The 25,238-nt window shown below is 36.0% G+C and overlaps 1 long non-coding RNA gene across 1 annotated transcript in view; it reads left to right on the forward strand.

The window, feature by feature from the left end:
• Positions 1-2,672: 2,672 nt before the first annotated feature.
• The window catches only part of LOC309647430, a 913,030-nt gene continuing 890,464 nt past the window's right edge, over positions 2,673-25,238 (forward strand). The window contains exon 1 of the long non-coding RNA XR_014256048.1: positions 2,673-2,707. This is a non-coding gene — a long non-coding RNA (uncharacterized lncRNA). The remainder of the gene's footprint in view (positions 2,708-25,238) is intronic.

Raw genomic sequence — 25,238 nt, forward strand, 5'->3', positions numbered from 1 at the left:
TAGATGGTGGAGTAGAAGGATATGTGCAATCACAACAAAATCAAATCCCATAACTGCTGGGTGGGTGACTCACAAACTGGAGAACACTTATACCACAGAAGTCCACCCACTGGAATGAAGGTTCTGAGTCCCAGGTCAGGCATGCCGACCTGGGGGCCCAGCAACGGGAGGAGGAATTCCTAGAGAATCAGACTTTGAGGGCGAGCGGGATTTGATTGCAGGACTCTGACAGGACTGGGGGAAACAGAGACTCCAATCTTGGAGGGCACACACAAAGTAGTGTGCACGTCGAGACCCAAAGGAAGGAGCAGTGACCCCAGGGGAGACTGAACCAGACCTACCAGCTAGTGTTGGAGGGTCTCCTGCAGAGGTGGGGGGTGGCTGTGGCTCACCGTGAGGACGATGACACTGGAAGCAGAAGTTCTGGGAAGTACTCCTTGGCGTGAGCCTTCCCAGAGTCCACCATTAGCCCCACCAAAGAGCCCAGGTAGGCTCCAGTGTTGGGTTGCCTCAGGCCAAACAACAAACAGGGAAGGAACCCAGCCCCACCCATCAGCAGACAAGTGGATTAAAGTTTTACTGAGCTCCGCCCACCAGAGCAACAGCCAGTTCTACCCACCACCAGTCCCTCCCATCAGGAAACTTGCTCAAGCCTCTTAGATAGCCTCATCCACCAGAGGGCAGAAGGTAGAAACAAGAAGAACTACAATCCTGCAGCCTGTGGAACAAAAACCACATTCACAGAAAGACAGACAAGATGAAAAGGCAGAGGGCTATGTACCAGATGAAGGAACAAAATAAAACCCCAGGAAAACAACTAAATGGAAATAGGCAACCTTCCAGAAAAAGAATTCAGAATAATGATAGTGAAGATGAGCCAGGACCTTGGAAAAAGAAGGGAGGCAAAGATTGAGAAGATGCAAGAAATGTTTAACAAAGACCTAGAAGAATTAAAGAACAAACAGAGATGAATAATACAATAACTGAAATGAAAACTACACTAGACGAAATCAATAGCAGAATAACTGAGGCAGAAGAACGGATAAGTGACCTGGAAGACAGAATGGTGGAATTCACTGCTGTGGAACACAATAAAGAAAAAAGAATGAAAAGAAATGAAGACAGCCTAAGAGACCTCTGGGAAAACATTAAACGCAACAACATTCACATTATAGGGGTCCCAGAAAGAGAAGAGAGAGAGAAAGGACCCGAGAAAATATTTGAAGAGATTATAGTCAAAAATTTCCCTAACATGGGAAAGGAAATAGCCACCCAAGTCCCAGAAGCGCAGAGAGTCCCATACAGGATAAATCCAAGGAGAAACACGCCAAGACACATAGTAATCAAACTGGCAAAAGTTAAAGACAAAGAAAAATTATTGAAAGCAGCAAGGGAAAAATGACAAATAACATACGAGGGAAATCCCATAACGTTAACAGCTAATTTCTCAGCAGAAACTCTACAAACCAGAAGGAAGTGGCATGATATACTTAAAGTGATGAAAGGGAAGAACCTACAACCAATATCACCCTACCTGGCAAGGATCTCATTCAGATTCAATGGAGAAATCAGAAGCTTTACAGACAAGCAAAAGCTAAGAGAATTCAGCACCACCAAACCAGCTCTACAACAAATGCTAAAGGAACTTCTCTAAGTGGGAAACACAAGAGAAGAAAAGGACCTGCAAAAACAGAGCCAAAACAATTAGGAAAATGGTCAAAGGAACATACATATTGGTAATTACCTTAAACGTGAATGGATTAAATGCTCTAACCAAAAGACACAGGCTTGCTGAATGGATACAAAAACAAGACCCATCTATATGCTGCCTACAAGAGACCCACTTCAGACCTCGGGACACATAAAGACTGAAAGTGAGGGGATGGATAAAGATATTCCACGCAAATGGAAATCAAAAGAAAGCTGGAGCAGCAATACTCATATCAGAAAAATCAGACTTTAAAATAAAAAACGTTACAAGAGACAAGGAAGGACACTACATAATGATCAAGGGATCAATCCAAGAAGAAGATATAACAATTATAAATATATATGCACCCAACATAGGAGCACCTCAATACATAAGGCAACTGCTAACAGCTGGAAAAGAGGAAATCGACAGTAACAAAATAATAGTGGGGGACTTTAACACCTCACTTACACCAATGGACACATCATCCAAACAGAAAATTAATAAGGAAACACAAGCTTTAAATGACACAATAGACCAGATAGATTTAATTGACATTTATAAGGCATTCCATCCAAAAACAGGAGATTACACTTTCTTCTCAAGTGCGTATGGAACATTCTCCAGGATAGATCGCATCTTGGGTCACAAATCAATCCTCAGTAAATTTAAGAAAATTGAAATCATATCAAGCATCTTTTCTGACCACAAGGCTATGAGATTAGAAATCAGTTACAGGGACAAAAACATAAAAAACACAAACACATGCAGGCTAAACAATATGTTACTAAATAACCAAGAGATCACTGAAGAAATCAAAGAGGAAATCGAAAAATACCTAGAGACAAATGACAATGAAAACACAATGATCCAAAACCTATGGGATGCAGCAAAAGCAGTTCTAAGAGGGAAGTTTATATCTATAGAAGCCTACCTCAAGAAACAAGAAAAACTTGAAATAACAATCTAACTTTACACCTAAAGGAACTAGAGAAAGAAGAACAAACAAAACCCCAAGTAAGCAGAAGGAAAGAAATCATAAAGATCAGAGCAGAAATAAATGAAATAGAAACAAAGAAAACAGTAGCAAAGATAAGTAAAACTGAAAGCTGGTTCTTTGAGAAGATAAACAAAATTGATAGACAATAAGCCAGACTCATCAAGAAAAAGAGGAGAGGACTCAAATCAATAAAATTAGAAATGAAAATGGAGAAGTTACAACAGACACCGCAGAAATACAAAGCATCCTAAGAGACTACTACAAGCAACTCTATGCCAATAAAATGGACAACCTGGAAGAAATGGACAAATTCTTAGAAAGGTATAGCCTTCCAAGGCTGAACCAGGAAGAAATAGAAAATATGAACAGACCACTCACAAGTAATGAAATTGAAACTGTGATTAAAAATCTTCCAACAAACAAAAGCCCACGACTAGATGGCTTCACAGGTGAATTCTATCAAACATTTAGAGAAGAGTTAACACCCATCCTTCTCACTCTTCCAAAAAATTTTAGAGGAAGGAACACTCCCAAACTCATTCTATGAGGCCACCATCACCTTGATACCAAAACCAAAGATACTACAAAAAAAGAAAATTACAGACCAGTATCACTGATGAATATAGATGCAAAAATCCTCAACAAAATACTAGCAAACAGAATCCAACAACACATTAAAAGGATCATACACCATGATCAAGAGGGATATATCCCAGGGATGCAAGAATTCGTCAATATACGCAAATCAACCAATGTGATACACCATATTAACAAACTGAGGAATAAAAACCACATGATCATCTCAATAGATGCAGAAAAAGCTTTTGACAAAATTCAACACCCATTTATGATAAAAAAAAAAAACAACTCTCCAGAAAGTGGGCATAGAGGGAACCTACCTCAACATAATAAAGGCCATATACGACAGACCCACAGTAAACATCATTCTCAGTGGTGAAAAACTGAAAGCATTTCCTCTAAGATCAGGAACAAGACAAGGATGTCCACTCTCACCACTATTATTCAACATAGTTTTGGAAGTCCTAGCCATGGCAATCAGAGAAGAAAAAGAAATAAATGAATACAAATTGGAAAAGAAGAAGTAAAACTGTCACTGTTTGCTGATGACATGATACTATACATAGAGAATCCTAAAAATGCCACCAGAAAACTACTAGAGCTAATTAATGAATTTGGTAAATTTGCAGGATACAAAATTAATGCACAGAAACCTCTTGCATTCCTATACACTACTGATGAAAAATCTGAAAGAGAAATTAAGGTAACACTCCCATTTACCATTGCAACAAAAAGAATAAAATACCGAGGAAGAAACCTACCTAGAGAGACAAAAGACTTGTATGCAGAAAACTATAAGACACTGATGAAAGAAATTAAAGATGATACAAACAGATGGAGAGATATACTATGTTCTTGGATTGGAAGATTCAATATTGTGAAAATGACTATACTACCCTAAGCAATCTACAGATTCAATGCAATCCCTATCAAATTACCAATGGCAATTTTTATGGAACTAGAACAAAAAATCTTAAAATTTTATGGAGACACAAAAGAGTCCAAATAGCCAAAGCAAGGCTGAGGGAAAAAAACAGAGCTGGAGGAATCAGACTCCCTGACTTCAGACTATACTACAAAGCTACAGTAATCAAGACAATATGGTAGTGGCACAAAAACAGAAACATAGATCAATGGAACAAGTTAGAAAGCCCAGAGATAAACCCACGCACCTAAGATCAACTAATCTATGACAAAGGAGGCAAGGATATACAATGGAGAAAAGACAGTCTCTTCAATAAGTGATGCTGGGAAAACTGGACAGCTCCATGTAAAAGAATGAAATTAGAACACTCCCTAACACCATACACAAAAATAAACTCAAAATGGATTAGAGACCTAAATGTAAGACCGGACACTACAAAACTCTTAGAGGAAAACATAGGAAGAACACTCTTTGACATAAAACACAGCAAGATCTTTTTTGATCCACCTCCTAGAGTAATGGAAATAAAAACAAAAATAAACAAATGGGACCTAATGAAACTTCAAAGCTTTTGCACAGCAAAGGAAACCATAAACAAGACGAAAAGACAACTCTCAGAATGGGAGAAAATATTTGCAAACGAATCAACGGACAAAGGATTAATCTCCAAACTATATAAACAGCTCATGCAGCTCAATATTAAAAAAACAAACAACCCAATCCAAAAATGGGCAGAAGACCTAAATAGACATTTCTCCAAAGAAGACGTACAGACGGCCAAGAAGCACATGAAAAGTTACTCAACATCACTAATTATTAGAGAAATGCAAATGAAAACTACAATGAGGTATCACCTCACACCAATCAGGATGGCCATCATCAAAAAGTATACAAACAATAAATATTGGAGAGGGCGTAGAGAAAAGGGAACCCTCTTGCACTGTTGGTGGGAATGTAAATTGATACAGTCACTATGGAGAACAGTATGGAGGTTCCTTAAAAAACTAAAAATAGAATTACCATATGATCCAGCAATCCCGCTACTGAGCATATACCCAGAGAAAACCATAATTCAAAAAGACACATGCACCCCAATGTTCATTGCAGCACTATTTACAATAGCCAGGTCATGTTAACAATCTAAATGCCCATTGACAGACGAATGGATAAAGAAGATGTGGTACATATATACAATGGAATATTACTCAGCTATAAAAAGGAACGAAATTGGGTCATTTGTTGATATGTGGATGGATCTAGAGACTGTCATACAGAGTGAAGTAAGTCAGAAAGAGAAAAACAAATATCGTATATTAATGCATATATGTGGAACCTAGAAAAATGGTACAGATGAACTGGTTTGCAGGGCAGAAATTGAGACACAGATGTAGAGAACAAACGTATGGACACCAAGGGGGGAAAGTGGCAGGGTGTGGTGGTGGTGGTGTGATGAATTGGGCGATTGGGATTAACATGTATGCACTGATGTGTATAAAATTGATGACTAATAAGAATCTGCTGTATAAAAAAAAAAAAGTTGACTGAAATGATATTTGCATTTCTGTACATGGTTATGTGCATGTGATCAATGGGAACAAATATACAAAAATACATCTAATAAAGAGAGTTGTACTAAAAAAAAAAAAAAAGAAGGTGGTATACATTGTTCAGATAAAGCAGTTCCCAGGTACATTCTTCAAACTATTCTTTTTTTTTTTTCCTTCTGAGACATTTAAAAGTAAGGTATACAGACATGATATGCCTCTAATTTTTTTAGATGGATACCCTATGGATGTTGTTTTCATAATCATAATACCATTTCCATCTTTAAAATACTAACATCAATTCAGCAACATATTCTAATATATGCTAAATAATTCCAATTTCCCCTATTCTCCTGAAAATCTTTTATACCTTTTGTTTGTTTGTTTTTCTCCCCAGGATCCAATCAATTTTTCACACCTTTTTTTTCAGTTTTTTATCTTTAGATTTTCATAATCTAAATAGTCTCAAATTTTTTTCTCCCCATGAGAGTGCAGTTTTGAAGATTCCAGTTCTCGGTTTCTTATAAAACAGTAAGATTTGCAATCTGCAATCAGATTTTGACTTGTTCTCTCAAGAGTAGACCATGTTACATATTTTAGCAATAATACAACACAGGTATTAAGACCTTTGTCATTGCTTATCATCAAGAGGTTCTTAGTAAGTTCCTGTTTAGGATGAGAATCACCTGTACTAAGGTGGTTACCGCCAGGTCACTCAAAGTTAAGAAACATATTCCACTTTGAAACTGATACTTAGGTTTTGGCAGAATACTTTGAGACCATGTGAAAATCCTATTTTCTAACCACCCAACTAAAGATCCTTGCCTTGTGATTTTACATTGGAAATTAGTTGTGAAATTGAGATATCTTAATTGCATAATTTCTTCTATATTGATTACCTGACATTTTCTGTGAAAAGTATCTTTCTTTTTATCTTTTTCTTACAATATTTTTAATTTTTAGCGTCTCTCTATAGTAGTTATTTTACATATAATAAATGTTTACTACATTAACATGTTTTTCATTTTCATGTCAAATTAATGAAGCTTGCATTCTTACATGACAAATTGCAAGATCAAATCTGGAACTGTATATTACCCCAGCAGCACTCTCTGGATCCATTTAGTGGCAACTGGTTTTAGGAAGTGAAGATTTAGACACTAGGTGTGCTCACTGATACCGGGATCATTGTTCTAAACCCACTTAGTGGTCATATACATCATGAGTTCATACTGATACCTCTAGTTGAAGTCCACCTTCCAGCATACTTGTGATCAACTAAGGCATTCAAGTTGTTTACTACTGCCTTCTCATTAGTCCAATAAACATAACATCATCAATGGAGTGTTGTAATGTTCTATAGACTATGAAAATAAACAAAATTCCTCAAGCCTGTATAATAATAGAGAGACAAAGAGTTGAAATAGCACTGCAATAAAATACTGAAGATATACTGCTGCCCTATGAGGTAGAAGCAAATTGCTTCTGACTATCTTTGTGAATTTTGGTGAAAACAAATTTGTCAGGTCGAGAGATGCATACCAAATTCCAGCAGGTAAGGCAAAGATATCATATCAAAAGAAACAGCTGTGATTGTTCGGCACCTGATTAAGTTTACCAAAATCCAAAGTAAGAGATCTATCAGTCTTTTCTTTGGCCAAACAGGATAGTAAAATGGGGACGTAATAGGAATTCCTACCCTTCGATCCTGCAAGTCCTTTTTGGGGCACTAATATTTGCAATTCCCCAGGAATGCAATATTGCTTTCAGTTTATTATTTTAGTGAGGGATTAGGGGGTCATTATTCCTACCTCACTCTAAGGCCTATTAGCCATATGTGTAATCTGTCCATAATTAAGCATATTTATCTCTCTTACATATATTGAGACTAAGCACATAACTAGCATAGGTCGGACTCAGGCTAAGATTCCCTCCATAAGCCTCAGAGTCACCACTCTGTTCCTCTAACAATGAAGGTTTTGGTCTTTGGTATTGATATCAGTTCATATGCAATATCTAATAGTCTCCAGATTTCCCTTACTAGGGTACTGACACCTTCATAAATGGCCACAGAATCCTCAAAAAATGCTTAGAGGAAGATTCAGAGTCTACAGGTATGGCTTTGTTGCAGGTTCTTTTCTCTAAAGGGCTTAGACTACCCTTTGGTTAAGGAGCTCCAAGTCTGTAAACAGACTTTTTCTGAGACCTGGGTAAGAACTCATGAATTCCCACTGCCGTTTCTCCACTTGGGTTTCTCCCCACTAGACATGGAAATTTGCTGCTTGTATAGGCAAGTGTTTCCTTAGTAGGTTGCCTATGTGTTCATCCCGAGGGACCTGAGGATCCATTAACCACCGCGAATGATCACTGAGGTTCATGATAGTTTGTTTATTCCTCTGTCTCCAATAATTTCTACAGTAATAGTACTCATTTTGTCTCTCGGTGTCAAGAGTCGCCACTTGAGCTTTTTCTTCTACGGAGTACGACATCAAGGAGTCAAATTCCATGGTATTTCTCCTACCTTTACTGCCAGCCTACAAAGGGTGGTCATCACAGAGGATACTGTGGTTACAGAGTGGGTGAGCTGGTTCCACATAATCAATCCACTACAGTATCCCTTTTCCTGAACCTTTAGACCTACTCACCTCTTCAGGGAGTCAGGAAAATTTTGATATTTCAAATCACTGTCTTTAGGAACCATGTATTCCAGGCTTCAGTTAACCAACCTATTAGGCTCTCCTGTACTGGAAACAATATATTAATTCCCAATCCAGGGTAAGTTTATATATATCTAATACATTCGGTCTAGTCTAGTTTTAAAGGTGCTCTTCTACATTCAATACTTTTATGATTAGTTACTACACCTGTTACTTAAACTCCTAATAATTCAACAGAGCAGGGTCTTGCATCATTAATACAATCAATCTGCCACAGTTCACCCTCTGGGTATAATTACTCACTTCCATTCCATATGTTCATCCTCATCACAGGAAACTTCAATCACAACTGTGGGTATAGAATCAAGTTTCTTGTGGTTGACATCACATGTGGCTGTGTCTTTTTAGATATGACTCTTCATCCAGAGACTTATGGAATACAAACATTATTTGTCATCCTCACACTGAACATGCAATGGTGAAATGGACAAGAAAACCAAAAGCAAATGGCATGGACAGCTGTTAAATAGCTGTTGCGATTAGAAGAAAATAGACTGAGTGGACCTTTAAACCCACTGGGGGGGGGGAAATGGTTGGAAGCAGCAGGGGTAGATGGAGAACGTTAAAATTCTATGAACAAGAGGATTCTTACATACAGCCAATAAAAACAAAGAGTACTGACCTAAATTTAATATGGCATCAGCTTACAAACAGGAAAATAAAATCAGCAACAGTAAATTACTGAGACTTAGAAGTATAGATATTGAGTAAATGAATGAAGAAAGTTCCAAGACATCAAGATATTGTCCAATCCAAAATCCCAGACAAAGGGAACAGACTTGTGGTTGCCAGGGCAGTGGGCAGGGGATTGGACAGGACAGGGATGAACTGGGAGTTTGGGGTAGGTAGCTGCCAACTATTACATTTAGAATGGATAAACAACAAGGTCCTACTGTATAGCACAGGAAACTGTATTCAATATCCTGTGATACACCATAATGGAAAAGAACATATAAAAGAATGTATATATGTGTATAACTGAGTCACTTTGATGTACAGCACAACATTGTAAATCAACTATATTTCAATAAAAAAAAATTTATATTTCCAAAAAAAAATCCCAGAAAACTTATTTTTCATCACTGGGGAAATACCTCCACCACCACACATAAAAAGTATTGAAATACTTCTTTCCAAAGGAACTAAGTATTTTAAAAATACTTGTTGGCTTTGAAATGCTTAGGGACATTTTGGGCCTCTTTGCTGCAATGTTTACTTAAAATCTGTCCTCTTAAGTTAATATTAATTAATTTAAAAGCAAACCAATACTTAAAAGCTTATATGAATGTGGAATTTTATATAACTGGCAAATAACTAGTGCTACTGAACTTTGTTATTTGTGTTTGCATTACAATAATATGCAAGTACTATTTTGTGAAAGTCTGTTAAAACTTCCTAAAATCAGCTGAAACCTAAAACTAACCCAGTATAAAATTTAAATCCTTATTCAAAAACGTGATTAGAGGGCTTCCCTGGTGGCACAGTGGTTAAGAATCCGCCTGCCAATGCAGGGGACATGGGTTCGATCCCTGTCCCGGGAAGATCCCACATGCCGCGGAGCAACTAAGCTGGTGTGCCACAACTACTGAGCCTGCACACCACAACTACTGAGCCCGAGTGCCACAACTACTGAACCCATGTGCCACAACTACTGAAGCCCGCACGCCTAGAGCCCATGCTCCTCAACAAGAGAAGCCACCAGAATGAGAAGCCCGCACACCGCAACGAAGAGTAGTCCCCGCTCACCACAGCTAGAGAAAGCCCGTGCACAGCAATGAAGACCCAACACAGCCAAAAATAAAATTAATTAATTAAAAACAAAAACAAAAAATGTGATTATAGTTTGCTCAAACATAACTCCTTGCTAACATTCTTGTTATTGAGAATTTTTAACGTATGTCTAATTATCTAATGAGAAGAAGTGAACATTAGTATCAGGTGATTATTTTTCTTATGTGTATCTGCATATTTAATATTAGGTTAGATTATATTTTCTGGAATTTTACAATAGCAAGACACTTCAAGATTCTCTGTTTTAAATCTTATATCTTCAAAACCAATGTTCTTTAGATTAAATGACTTGTCTAAGACCACAGAGAGGGTTAGCAGAAGTGAAACAAAACCCTGCAAAGACATACTTTCCCACTACTCCACTTAACTTGAATTTTCAGTTAACAAGAAACAATTAATAGAAAGACCATCCCTTTTATATCTTTCTGTAAAATAGAGTTTTCTGTGAGAAACAAATTTTATTATAGGGCAATAATTGGACCTGATCTATAAAACAAACAAACAAAAAAAACAGGTAATGCTGGTATATCTAGAATAAAAGGCACTGGAAAAGAAACTAACTGGCATTATTAAAAACAAAATAAAATATGAATTTTAAATTGGTACTCAATATCTTAAGGCTACTCTAGTTCATTGCAGTATCATTATGGCATTGATGAGTGTGGGAAAAGCCTAAGAAAAGCTACTAGAATGACATTGATAAATGTGGGAAGGACATGTGAATTTTTTCAGACTGACAGGTTTTTTTTTGAACCCATCTGTAAGGCTGTTTTACAGGAAATGACAATCTTCTCTGCTACTTAAAGAAAATGATTGTATCTGGCCCAAAGACAGACTCTTAATAATGAAACCAGTTGTTTGTATCTCCTTTCCATTGATTTTTTGCCTGAGAAAATATAATTATACTAGCTGAGAAATTCTTTGCCACCCTTGTCATTAGTTTCTCACAGACTGAGCCACTTTGGTGTCACAGATTTCACCCTCTGATTACAGCATAAAGGAAATCACTCACCTCCAGCAAGCCTGCTGGCTTGTGTTCCTCCCCTCCAGCTCCCTTATCCTCACATCTCCAATAGGCCACATGCTCTGCCGGCTCAAGTCAACATCCCTGGTACAGGAAGCTGCACATCAAAACCAGGGCAGCAGGAGCTGGTGGGCCGTCCTAGCATGCAAGGTCAGATGCAGACGGGCTTCGTGAATTGTCCCTTGACTCTGAATTTCATGGAGTGAGTCCCTATATCTTGGGAAAGACCTCTATGATTACGCCAGATTCTTGCTCATGTTTATGGGAGATCTACATTCATCTCTCTACATGTGTGACGAGAAGGGAAGGGATTGGACCACTTCCCCCATTGTAAAGGTTTCAGCATGCCTTTTCATTCATGTTTTATCACTTGTACCATTCTACGATTAAAGACAACAAGGAAAAGACAAACACATTTCTCCATCTGACGCTCTATTCCTCTTTTCAGTTGGATTCCATCCAAAAGAATATCCCCATTGCTTGTGCTGTTATTTACGGGAACTTAAAAGCCATGACCAGTCATCTCTCAGGCAGAACCTAAAAACCATTTTAACTCATGTGTAACATTGTACACCAAGCAGCAATATAAATCACTTCAAGACCTCTTAGGACAAAGTATATGATACTTGTCTTGCAACCGAAATCTTCCTAAGTGGTCTGCGTTCAAACTCTAAATATCTGGAACAATTGTAACAAATTATATAGGAACATTTTAAATAATGATATTCAATTATTTCTTAAATACTTTTGCCCTGAATGCAATTGAGATGTTCGTGGCATTTCTTTTTAATAAAATAGTTTAAAGAAATCACAGTTAATATTTTTATACTCTAACTCTATCAATAACTAACTGGAGAATTATTTAATGGGTAGTGTCATCTTATATAGGTAGATCTAGTTTTGAATGTTTAGAGAAAACATGTGAAAGGTTAATAGGTGAAGACAAACAAAGACAATTTATAATCCCATTAGGGCTGTGAAAAGAGCACAGTAGTACTGAGAATAATAATAAAAAAGTATTGGAGGTATGAAGCTGCAACCCAGTGTGCTTAGTTATAAATTACTGATTACTATTCATTATTTTTAAACCCTGAGATCATTTAAATTTTTTCTTCAGATATTAAATGGCAAATCTCTAAGGGAATAAAGCATATACTCTTCTAAAACCTCATGCCTGCCTTATTTCATGGTTCAGTTAACCTGATTCAGATTAATGATCTTTTTTTGTACCCTATAACATAAAAATTGGTCACAAGTGACAAGATATTTATCTTGGAAGCAGTGTACCAACATTCCAAATATAGAGATGTTGAAGTGTATAGATAGAAATATATAGATACCTTGATATAGACATCAATACCTGTATCTATATAGATGATACTACGTCTCTGAAACATCTTCTAATTGGATAGCTCAGGGTAAAATTGATTTATTTCTTATAAGTCTAATTGCAGCAATTTCCAGGACAATGATTTATGATGATGACAGAGATACATTGACAGTTCAATAACACTGATCAATGATACTAACCAGTGGACAAATGGTATGTGCTATGCTTTGGAATGGCATCCAGGTGTTGACTACTGAAAAGCCATTCTCAGAAATCTCCAAGTGTGAAATAGTATTTGGGGGCATAAATGTCAATCTAGTTGTCCATTATTCACTTAAGAATGTAACCTTTCTTTGATATAAATGGTTCAATAAGTCAAGTTCTGTGTTAGAATCTGTAGAACCAAGGGTGTTTTTCTTGCGGTGTGTAGATATTTGTTTTTTGTTTAAATCCCTCTTCCAGCTAGTAAGTTACTGCCAGTAAAATCACCTGTGTCACACATTTTTCTTCTCCGTATTTCCCCCATTGAATTGGCTAGGGAACGCTAACTGCTATAACAATAATCTCAAAATCTCAGTGGCTTAACCAACACAATTTTGCTCCTAACTTACTTCTACTTCCAGTAAGGGTCAGTGGTGGAGTGGAGTGGAGATTTGGTGGGGATTTGAACTCCTTGAATCCAGTAACGGCTCAGTCTTCTGCACTTTAGAATGCTCCCCTGGATTCTCCACACGGAGCCAACAGAAAAGAAGAGTGACAGCATGTGAAGGCCATAGATGGAAGTTGCAGGACTGGCACAGCAAGTGACAGATCTAACTTCCTTTTTCAGAACACAGTCATTTAGCCCCATAGATCCACAAGGATGCCTGGGAAACACAATCTGCCCATGAGCCCTGGAAAATAAAAATAAGGAAAAAGCATTAGACAAAACAGCAATCTCTCTCTCTCTCCCTCTCTCTTTCACACACACACGCACACACACACACACTATCCATATTATTTCAAAAGTCCTGTTTTCACTTCTTTTACTAAGTATCTACTAAAATTGTATTACTGTTAACGATAGACCAGATACTTATTAATGACTTACAGATTTTTATTTCCTGTTTTTCTCTTTCCCAGTTTCCAGCAATAACCATATAAATTAGCCTTTTTTCCCACTAGCCGAAAGCAGCTTTATTTAGACTCCCTTTGAGACAGTAAATCTTGATGGATTTGCAGATACCCAATAAATCTCCCTTAGAAAGCTTGTATGTAAACAAATAATTATCACGTGATGAAGAGCCACCAAATGCTTGTTTCACATTCATCTCTTCTTATGTGTACAATACAGTTATTTAATCTTCTATAGAATTTTACCTAGTAATCAAGGGTGAAATTTTGCATCCTGGATATTAGAGAAACTAATATTCTGGATCTTCTGATATGAAGCAGTATGAAAGTGACTTTTTTTAAACTAAAATATTTAACCTGAATTTAAACAAACTTCAGGAACTGACTTCCTGTTTGCAAGAAATAAAAGGGAGAAGGAATGTGTTAAATGATGCAATAAAGACACGATTTGACTATCTTAATTTGAAACCTCTCCAAAAGCAGATCTTGAAACAAAACTTGGGTGCCTGTAGTTTATATGGAAAGTGCTATGAGGAAGTGTTAATTCTCGACTTCCTGCTGCAGGCAACAAAGGCACAGTCCTAACAGGGGAGCACTGAGAAACCATGTCAAACATAACTCTGAATTTCCCTCTAAGGGATAGCGAAGGTGAGATATTTAACTATCTTCTCACACTCACACCCCATCCCTTGTATACTAGCACTGCCAACTACCCTGGTCAACGAAAGCTCCAGGGGCTCTGAAAAAAACCCTTAGACAGTGGGATAGCGAGACAGAGGGGAGATAAATTATTTACAAATATTTACAAATATTGAATATTGAATATGGGTAGATGGTTTATAAATATCTACTGGACTATTCCCTAATCTTTTCTGTATCTAAGTAAAATTTCATAACAAAATTTGGGAGGAGAGGGGGAATATAGTTCATGCCAAACAAGATGTCCATGATATCCTCACATGTTTAATAATATTAACCAATAATAGCCATGATCTTAAAAATTTTATACATAAGTATCACAATATTTAAATGTTTCTTTATAAAGTCCTAAATATGTAGGCAATTAATGTCAAATAGATAACATAAGCTTCCCGCATCTCTTTCAAAATATTCACTCTTCAATATAACTTTATATTTATGGCTTTTCAACTGCGATTATAAGATTTACTGAATACACAAAAAGAAATAGACACAGTGGAAACATTGAAAAAGTATATGCGTTATGTCCTAAGCTTGGGACATTATTTTTAAATCCATAATGACAGTAAGTTAAAATAGAAGCACATTGTCAGTTATGTTTAATGAGGTTTTCCTGATGGATAGTGACAGTGGATAGATCAGAGGTCCCCTCTCCCAGGAAACAAAACTGATCACTAATGGAATTTTCCTAAGGACTATTGGAGAGTGTTAAAGATAACTCATAGACATAACTCCTACGTTAACTGAGAGGTTTCCTTACCTAAGGCTCTACTGTAAGTCCTTAATCAAGTGATGATATGTACATTCATCTCAGTTTATCTAAAATTGAACTCCCAGTTCAGGTAGGTGTCATTGTTACACAATGTATACTAATGAACTGGAGGTGTTGAACTATCCCACCTAATGTAAATAAAAGAGAAAGACAGATAGTCCTTGGAAAACGTCTCATATATTAGATCAGTTATGTGTCATATGTTTTCGTTTTTATCCTCTAAATATTCAGATCTTGCTCACAATCCAAGGACTAACTGAAAACTACTACCTTATTCTATTCAAAAAATTCTGAACACTGATGAATCTACAGAATTCAATGGAAAGACATGAATTTAGAGATGAACACCTGAGCTTCCACTGAAGGCTAAAAATGTCGGTAAACTGCATGACTCTTTGCAGTGAGGCTTTCACTTAAAACACAGTGATAGGATCTGCTTCAACTGCTTCATAGTTTTAAAATCAAGTATGTTAAATATGAGGCATAATTGATAATCTATACATTTTGTTTTCTTCCAGAACGAAAAAGGTGTGTTTTTTTGGTGTTTTAGTTTTTGAATTTTTTATAATTGTTTTCATTTTGTTTTGTTTTTACATAAAGTCCTTTACTCCAGTACAAAGAAGAAAGGACTAGTTATGCAGAGGTTACCGTTCAGAGTGCTCAGTATCCTAGTTTTAATAGTAATAGACTTTCTACTGGTTTTAATAGTAATTGATAATACTAGTTTTAATGTGGTCTCTTCTTCCTCATAGCCGCGAGGTCACACTAGGAAGACCAGCCTCTAAAGGTAGAAGGTGTGCTTCTCTCTCTCTGTGTCTGTCTTTCTGTCTCTCTCTCTGTCTCTCTCTTTCTCACCTCTCTTCCTTTCTTTCTCCCTCTCTCCCTTTCCCACATGGGAACTGCTTTAAGGACTAATTGTTTGATCTGGTAGGGGCTGGAGCAGTAAGCTAGAATGATCTGCCTTATCAAGAGAAACCCCTTCTCCTTTCTTCACTGCACTCATTTTCGTTTGAATTAATAGATGTAACTCTTTGTGTCTTTGGAATGGTAAATCTAGAGGCCCAAAAACGTGTGTTGTGGGGTGTGTGTGTGTGTGTTTGTGTGTGTGTGTGTGTGTGAGAGAGAGAGAGAGCCTGCAGATAAAAAAAGCCCATGGCCTTCTTTTTTGACTTCACTTAGGAAAAGAAGCCCTCTACTCATTTCTGAATAACTTTTAGATTATCAAGTTAAATCAGGTAGTGAGGCTCCAGTCTTGATATCAAATCAGTGCTGAAATTGTCTCAGGTTCTTAGCTTTGCTTATATACAATATTGGACTCTTGTGAGGAGAATAGCCAGCAAGGGAAAAATTCATTTCTCCTCAGTCCCCTTAGAATCATATGTCACTGCAGTCTGGGAAAAAATTACACTATTATGCAAACAACTGACAAAATTTTGTCTTCTTATTCCTCACAAACAGCCTCCATTTATATATCTTAAAACCCCTAATAGAATTTGTGTCTGCTCAGTTAGAAAGAAGAAAATATATAATAAATGAATTTTCAAGAGCAAAGGCCATCATTTTATCTTTGTCATTTTAAACAATTCTGAATGGGAAATACATCTAAAAATAGTGGGGTTTACACTGAAAATGTCCTGGGTTTTTTTGTTTTTTGTTTTTTGTTTTTAGTATATAAAATAACCATGCACCTTACAATCAATAGTGTTTTGAATCAATTAAGACGACCATGGCCTGAATGGTCATCTAATCAATCCCATGAATAACTTGCTAAAATAAAGCTCAGTTTGATTCACTGCCCAAAACAAACAAAAAAACAGCAACGGCAATGACAAACTCAGACATCTGAGTAGCCACTAGAATAGATAGGATTTTTTTGAGAAAAAAATTGGATACATATGAGTATGTGAATCAGACATGACTGACATTAACAAATGGATCGTTAACTACTGTTTAGATGCTATCAAAGGTGTGGTCGTTCTTTATCCTTTAGGGATGTTTTGGATGCAGGTGGAAAAAATTTCAACTTACCCAGGTTTTCTTTCTTGGATTATGTAACTGAAAAGGGTGTGTCTGGATTTTGGTTCAAAGGGTATCATCAAACCTGGCTTCCCTCCATCCCCTCTGCCCTCATTCCTGTAAACTGCATTCTCAGACTCCCTGCGGGCTCAAAATGGCTATATATTCCCTACTTTGAACTGAGTAGAAAACAATTGTTTATTTGAAGTAGAATTCAACAAAGAGTTTATTTTAATTGGGCCAAGTTTGAACAAGTGCCAAATCCTGAACCAAAGACCAAAGGCATGCAGAGTTCTGATTGGCCTGCTTTGAATCACACATCCATCCTGGGGTGAATATCACCCAAACTACAGAGAGTGGAGAGTGCATAGATATTTTAAGAGCTGGTCATACACACATACACACACACACACACACACACTCACACAATACACGTATTACATGTAAATTTTGTATATGCAAATACTATGCTATATTAAATATAATGCATATATTATATATAAATATATATAAATTACATATTCAATTGCAAATAGTCATGTTTTTTTTTTTTTTTTAATGTTTATTTATTTATTTATTTATGGCTGTGTTGGGTCTTCGTTTCTGTGCGAGGGCTTTCTCTAGTTGCAGCAAGTGGAGGCCACTCTTCATCGCGGTGCGTGTGCCTATCACTGTCGCGGCCTCTCTTGTTGCAGAGCACAGGCTCCAGACGCGCAGGCTCAGCAATTGTGGCTCACGGGCTTAGTCGCTCCGTGGCATGTGGGATCTTCCCAGACCAGGGCTCGAACCCGTGTCCCCTGCATTGGCAGGCAGATTCTCAACCACTGCGCCACCAGGGAAGCCCCAATAGTCATGTTTTGATTTTTGAATGTAAAAATGATAAAAAATATAAAGCATCTTGAAGCTGGGAATTGGAAATTTTAGAAATGTGTGAAGTTTAAACTCAGAACAAAAATGCTAATAAAATCAGGAACAGAAGAAAAGATACAATAACTCTAAACAGAAATAAAATATAAGTGAGCACTTGTATGTAAAAAATAAGGTTATAAATTTAAAATCAGTCTGTTACATTATAATCCATTTTCTAATCTTCTGAACTAGATAAAGCCATCCAGACAAAAATGTATATTAATTTCTTTTGTGTGTCAGGCAGGTAAAATGACATCTCTGATCAGTGAGCAAGGAGCTGAAAGACTGGAGGCACAAAGTCTCTAAGCCACAATATCAAACCTGGCTTATCTGAGAAAGTAAATGAATGTTCGTATGTCGAGTTTCAAGAAAAGAATATGAACTCCATCAGTTTGTCAGCAACCACAGCTTTATCATCTTCCGGAAGCAACTATCAGCATGTGCTTTTCCTGTGACCTATAATTATCATAATGACAAATAAAACAAAACTGCTATTTTTAGTGACAGATGAAATTCCCCTGACTTAGACTATTACCTTGCCCAGAAATGTGATTATTTCAAAAGTTGAAGAGGTAAACAATTTTTTAACACTAAAAGAAGAATTACTTGGTAATGTGTCAATATTTCTAAACAAATTTAATCGTCTGCCAATAAAACCACAAACAAAACAAAATGTAACTTACATGTGACTATCATTTGACACTTTTATTAATGTCTTTGACTCTAGAGTATAAATGGGGTACGTGATTCACATTTTAGGGTACCTGACCACTAAACAGACCCTATTCTGAGCCTTATGACTCATTCACATTTTTGCAAAATATAGGAATTTAGTTTGCATAACTGTGCTGCATGGGTACATACCATTCTGTAATCAACCACCAGACTTAAATAAAACAGACTTCATGAGACCTGGGTCTTCATTCATATTGTCACTGCTCTTTCCCAGTACCTAAATCTATGTCGGCATGTAGTAGGTAAACAAAATATAGTGCAAGAATGAATGAATGATCAAATGAATACAGAAAGAGTATGTGAATGGCTCAGATCTAGACACTGTCTCAAGTTGGGCAAGTAAGGTTCTTTCTCACTGGAATTTACAATTAGGTTACAGACACCTTAGTGGATTTTGTTAATAGTTATATTGGGGGTCACTTAGAGTTGGGACAATATGAAGCATGGTAAAGAGGATGTCAGCCGTACAAGGAAAAATAATGTAGCAAAAAACTGGCACCCGGACTCACCAATTCCTGGATTCAATATTTTTAGAGACTGAGCTGCACTTTCTCTTCTCCAGCTCTTCAAAGTCCTTACAAATCTTTGCAATTAATTCCTCTTTTTCTTCTGTGAAAGATTGAATGGATTCAGCTCCCTGCAACAATAGATTCATCTCCTTGCAACTAGATTCCAACTGCATACAACAAGGTGGTTTTCATATCTATTTTAGTCCAAGTTTGCATTCACCGCTTAAAGTAGCATGATTCAGTTTCAATTTCTGTGTCCTATATCTGAAATTTGAATGTTAACCAGTGTGCTTCTTCTTCTGGAGAAGTCCCCATCTGCATTTAATAGACAAAGCACAAAACAAGGGGAAATGTCTGCTAAAAGGTAGAGGAATAAAAAAGAGGCTAAGAGAAGTGCGTACGTAAAGTACCTTGGTAGCAGCCATTTACTCCTTGTGTCTAGGGAAGAGCAGGTGAGAAGTAGAGTCACAAGCACAACAAGGATAATTGACTTTAATTAGCAGAAAGAGGTGGGAATGTTTTAACACAATGAGGGGAAGACATCTTCCATACTTAATATGGACCTCATCTTAGCTCCATTTCTCAGGTACAGCTTAGCAAAAATCAGAGAAGTGAGTTCATCTAACATTGGTCTCTTCCCATATGGATGCTATAAAATGACAGGAGAACAAGAGAGTTCAGTGCATTGGCACAAATGCCAACAAAATAATGCCTCATGGGCTTTAAGTTCAATAAGGAAGGAAGTGAAGAAAAGATAATAATACATGGAAAGAGTAGAAAACTGGAGTGACAGAAGCCACCTCACCCTAGAAGCAACAAAAAAAGAAAAGAAAAAGTCTGAATTAACATTTTTCAGAACTCTGGAAATGAACCAACGCCTTGTAGCACCTCTGGAAGACTTATTAAAAAGAAAAGTCATTTATCCTCAGAAAGATCAGTAAACTTTGTGGAATTTTACCTTACAGAAGTCCCACCCCTTGTTCCCCAGTTCAGTAGTAACTGTGAAAACAGCAGTGTGCAGATGGTACCAGAGGGAGCACACAGACCTCATTCACAAAGAACCTGCGACCTGTCTTATTCTGACCTGTCTGGTGGTTGCATGGAAGATTAGCTCAAATTATCTCTGACTGTCTTTATTTCACCTGACTCAGGACTGGTCTAGTGCTAAAGCTGCTTCCTGGGGAAATTTGTCAAAAAGTATTCATGGGCTAATTTATTAGGTTACTGCTGCCTGAGGCGACAGAGAACTGTTGGTGCAAAAAGCACACTCGTCAAAAACACATAGATGAAAAGCTGGGGAAGGATACATACATAGATTTTTAAAAAGAAATCCCCATATTACTGGAAATCTAGAATGTCACACACATGTGCAGGGCTTTACACATGATCAGGGAAAACTTCCAGCAGACCCTGAGGTGCTATGGAAGAAGGAAGTCAAGACTAAGGAAGAGTTGCCAACTGCCTGTCTGAGTGTTGAAGGCATGCCTCAACAAATACACAGAGCCCTAGGCAAGGACTGAAAGATATTTTGATTCTAGGCTTTTAAGGAAATATCTGTCTAGTGTGTAGCTGCCCACTAAGCTAATGGAACAGGGACTTTGGGGGTCACAATGATAAAGAATACAGACTTTATGGAATTAGCTCAGAAAAGTCACTAACTAAACAAACACCATCTAAAATAATCAACAGCAATAAATCTTGGGGGAGGGAGAGAACCTGATTTCCAGAGTTACTACATTATAATATTTTAAATGGCTAATGAAAAAAAAAGTTTTAAGACATGGAAAGAAACAAGAAAATATTACACATACACAGGATATAAAAACAAGTCAACAGGAAATGTGCCAGACGAAGCCCAGACATTGGACTTTTTAGACAAAGATTTCAAATTAGCTATTTTAAATATATTCAAAGAGCTAAAAGAAAATAAAAGAATGATGTCTCATCAAATTGAGAATATCAATAAAAATAGATATAATAAAAAAGAACCAAAACAGAAATTTTGGAGTTGAAAAGTATAATAACAAAAATGAAAAATCCACTGTAGAGTCTCAAGAGCAGATGTCAACAAACAAAAGAAAAAATCAGCAAACTTGAAGATGGGTCAATCGATATTATCCATTTTGAGGAACAGAATAAAAAATAAATGAAGAGAAATGAACAGAGGCTCAGAGTCCTGTAGGACAACATCAGTCTTACTAACGTATGTGTAATGTGAGTCCCAGAAAGAGAGGAGTGAAAGAAACAAAAAAGAATACTTAACTAAATAATTTCAAAGTTGACAAAAAATATTAATCTACAAATCCAGGAAGCTAAATACTCCAAGTAGGATAAACTCAAACATAGCCACATTAGAAACACTGAAAACAAATAGAAAAACAAACAATGCTGAAAGCTAAAGACAAAGACTCTTGAAAGCATCAAGAGAGAAGTAATTCATCTCTTACAAGTGATCCTCAAAAAGATTAACAACCAACAACCATAAGGAAGTGGAATGGCATATTCAAAGTTCTGAAAGGAAACATAACTTTCCTTCAACAAAGATTTCTACATCCTATAAACTAGCCTTCATAATGAAAGAGAAATTAAGACATTCCTATACAAACAAAAACAGAGAGAATATATATATAGGATATTTGTTACATATATCCTATAACAAATGTACAGTAGTCCTTTATCCTGAAATGAAATGACACTAGAAAATAATTCAATTCCACGTGAAGAGATAAAGAACACTGCGGAGGGTGAATATATAGGTAAGTATAAAAGAAAAAATAAGTGCATTTTTCTTTGTAACATCTTTTTTTCCAATTTTATTTAAAAGACAACTGCATAAAGTAGTAATTATAAATCTAGGTTGATGTACACATAATACGTAAAGATGTGATCTGTGACAATAACCACATAATGGTGAGAGACACTGGAGATATGAATATATATATATATATATATCCAGTATATATGGCAAGTATATGGCATTTTTATATTATAAAAATTATGTTAATATTAGTCCAAACTAGATTGTTATAAATTAAGATGTTAACTATAACCCCCAGGGAAACCACTACAATTTGTAGTTAAAGAAATTTCAAGGGAATTAAAATTATACATGGAAAACATATATTTCATACAAACAAAAGCAGTGATGGAGGAATTGAGGAACATAAAATACATAAGATATATAGAAAGCAAATAGAAAAATTGTAGAAGTCATTACTTATCAGTAACTGAACCAAATATAAATAGATTAAACTCTCCACTTATATGGCAGGGAGTGACAAAAAGAATAGAAAACCATCATATAACAATATACTGTTTACAATAGACTTAGTTTAGATTCAAAAGCACAAATAGGATGAAGGTGAAGGCAAAGGGATGGAAAATTTTTCACAAAGGCACTACTCAAAAGACAGCTGAAAGTGGCTACATAAATATTAGACAAAATAGTGATTTTGTCTAGATATCTGCATGGAAAAGAATAAATTTGAAGCCCTATCTTATAACACATGAAAAAAATAACTCCAAAAAAGATTAAAAACCTAAATGTAAGAGCTAAATCTATATGACTCTTAGTAACATATGACACCAAAAGCACAAGCAATTTAAGAAAGAAATAGGTAAACTTGACTTCATACAAATTAAGATATTTTGTGCATCAAAGGATACTATCAAGAAAGTGAAAAGACAAGCTACAGAATGGGAGGAAATAATTTCAAATCATGTATTTGATAACAGTTCTAGTATACAGAATATATAAAGAACACTGATAATTCAACAATTAAATAACTCAAGTAAAAAATGTTCAAAGGTTTGAATAGACATTTCTCCAAAGAAGATATACAAATGGCCAGTAAACCCGTAAAAAGGTGTTCAATATCATTAGAATTGGTCATTAAGGAAATACAAATCAAAACCACAATGAAACGGTTGAAAGAGTCATTTCAGAGCAAACTGAAACTCAGTCTCTACCCACAGTAAATTAGATGCAGTTGAGAATCTCTGCTAAATCTGTAAACACCTGAATTATTAAAACTAAGAAATATACCAGGACAAAAGTTCAATTTCAGTTATATCTCCTTGAAATCATATCTGTGTGGCTTGATTTATTATAGCCTGAAGAATAAGAAAGATTTGCCTTTTGAGTCCCTTACTCATTTCAGAGAGACATTAAAATCATCCACTCTAATACCTGGGAGCCCTGGAAAAACTCAAGTTCTCTAGACAGATGGTAGAGAGAGAAAACTGGCTGAAGTTCTAGGAAACCCCAATAATGATAGATTTTTTTCTGAAAGAGAAAGAGGAATTAATTAATCTGGTTGGAAGAGGCCTCTCAATTCATGAAAAGAGGCCATTCTTCTAAAGGATATATATATTTATTTATAAAATATTTCAAATTTTATAAAGTTTATAAACTTTATATTTGTATATTTAAATATTTAATATTGTCCCCCATACTTCTAAACACATATATAAGATATATTATATATAAATATATATTTTCATATATATATATATGTAACATTTCCCCAAATTTCTAAACTCAAGCTCATATACACAGAAGAGTACCAAAAAAAACTAGTCTGGAACCTGGAATATTGCAGAGTTTTCAGTTATAGTTCCATAAATGATGGCTGGATTTTCAGTTTCATAAAGTAATTTCCATTTGTTTCATTTTGATCCATTTTCTGGTATGTTAGACGGTTGACCACTAAAAAGTCTGCAAAGTGTACTTGAGGCTCAGATATAATTATTGCTACTCTTTGTTGGGTGTCTGTGACTTCACTTGATATTTTAAATGACTTTAATATTTATATTAAATATTTGAATTGTTTACTATAGCCCCATTTTATGCATGAGAAAATGGAGTTTCAGAAAGGTTACATAAATCCCCTCCAAATCAAGAGAGATATAAATGTTGAAGCTATGATCTAAACCCAGTACTGTCAGACTCTAAATCCAGTGTGCTCTTTGCAACTTAAATATCCTTTCATAAATAAGAGAGGTCCTTCATGCTATGTTTATGCCAATTCTAACTCATGGAATTTAGTATAAGGAATTATTTAGATTGTGTGCCACATACAATATTACAATGATTAATGACCAAGTGGCTATTAAACAAGCATAATAAAAAAATTAGAATAGACAACATCTCAATCTACAAAACATTATTCAGGAAATATTTGGAAAACAAGATACAAAGGATATTTTAGTACAAGTCTCTTTACTAAAACAAGTTTTATTTTAACAGAGATAAACTGATTCTACATGATTCAGAGAATTCATGAGAAATTCTGCTTGTTTTTCAATATCCCTCTGGTTTTTGTCATGAAGGAATAATTAATTATACAAAGAAAATTTCCGCAGAGCATGTTCTATGAAAAGTTGAAAAGAGAGGATTAGAAGACTGTCACACTGGAGATCTATTTTAAGACGATTCATATAAGACATTCCAGGTAATTACACTGTAGAAGATATCTCTTCCTATTTTTAGGAAGCGTTTCAAGTACTGAATGCAGAACAAAACCATCAAAGTCAGTAGAAATAAAATGTGATCACTTATCACAGGGATCCTGAGACAAAACCGCATAATGGCTGAAACACACTCCTTGGGTTAGGTTAGATAAAATAAACATGGCTTATTAGATTACCACAATTAAAACTATAATGATTTATAGAAGGAAAAAATAAACTGTCAAAAGTTTTACAGAATGACCGCCCCCTCTTCACTTCTTATCAAAAGGTATTGAGTTTACTAAACATCTTCAATACATATTTCAAGTGTTAATGATCTAGTCTCTGAAGCTGGTTGAGCTGGTTGGCAGCTGATGCGAATCCAGACAGTTATGGAATCTCCACACAGAACGTTAGCTTTGCTCCTGTCACTT

Source organism: Balaenoptera physalus, assembly GCF_965194825.1.
Source record: "Balaenoptera physalus genome assembly, chromosome: 18".
Lineage (NCBI taxonomy): Eukaryota > Metazoa > Chordata > Mammalia > Artiodactyla > Balaenopteridae > Balaenoptera > Balaenoptera physalus.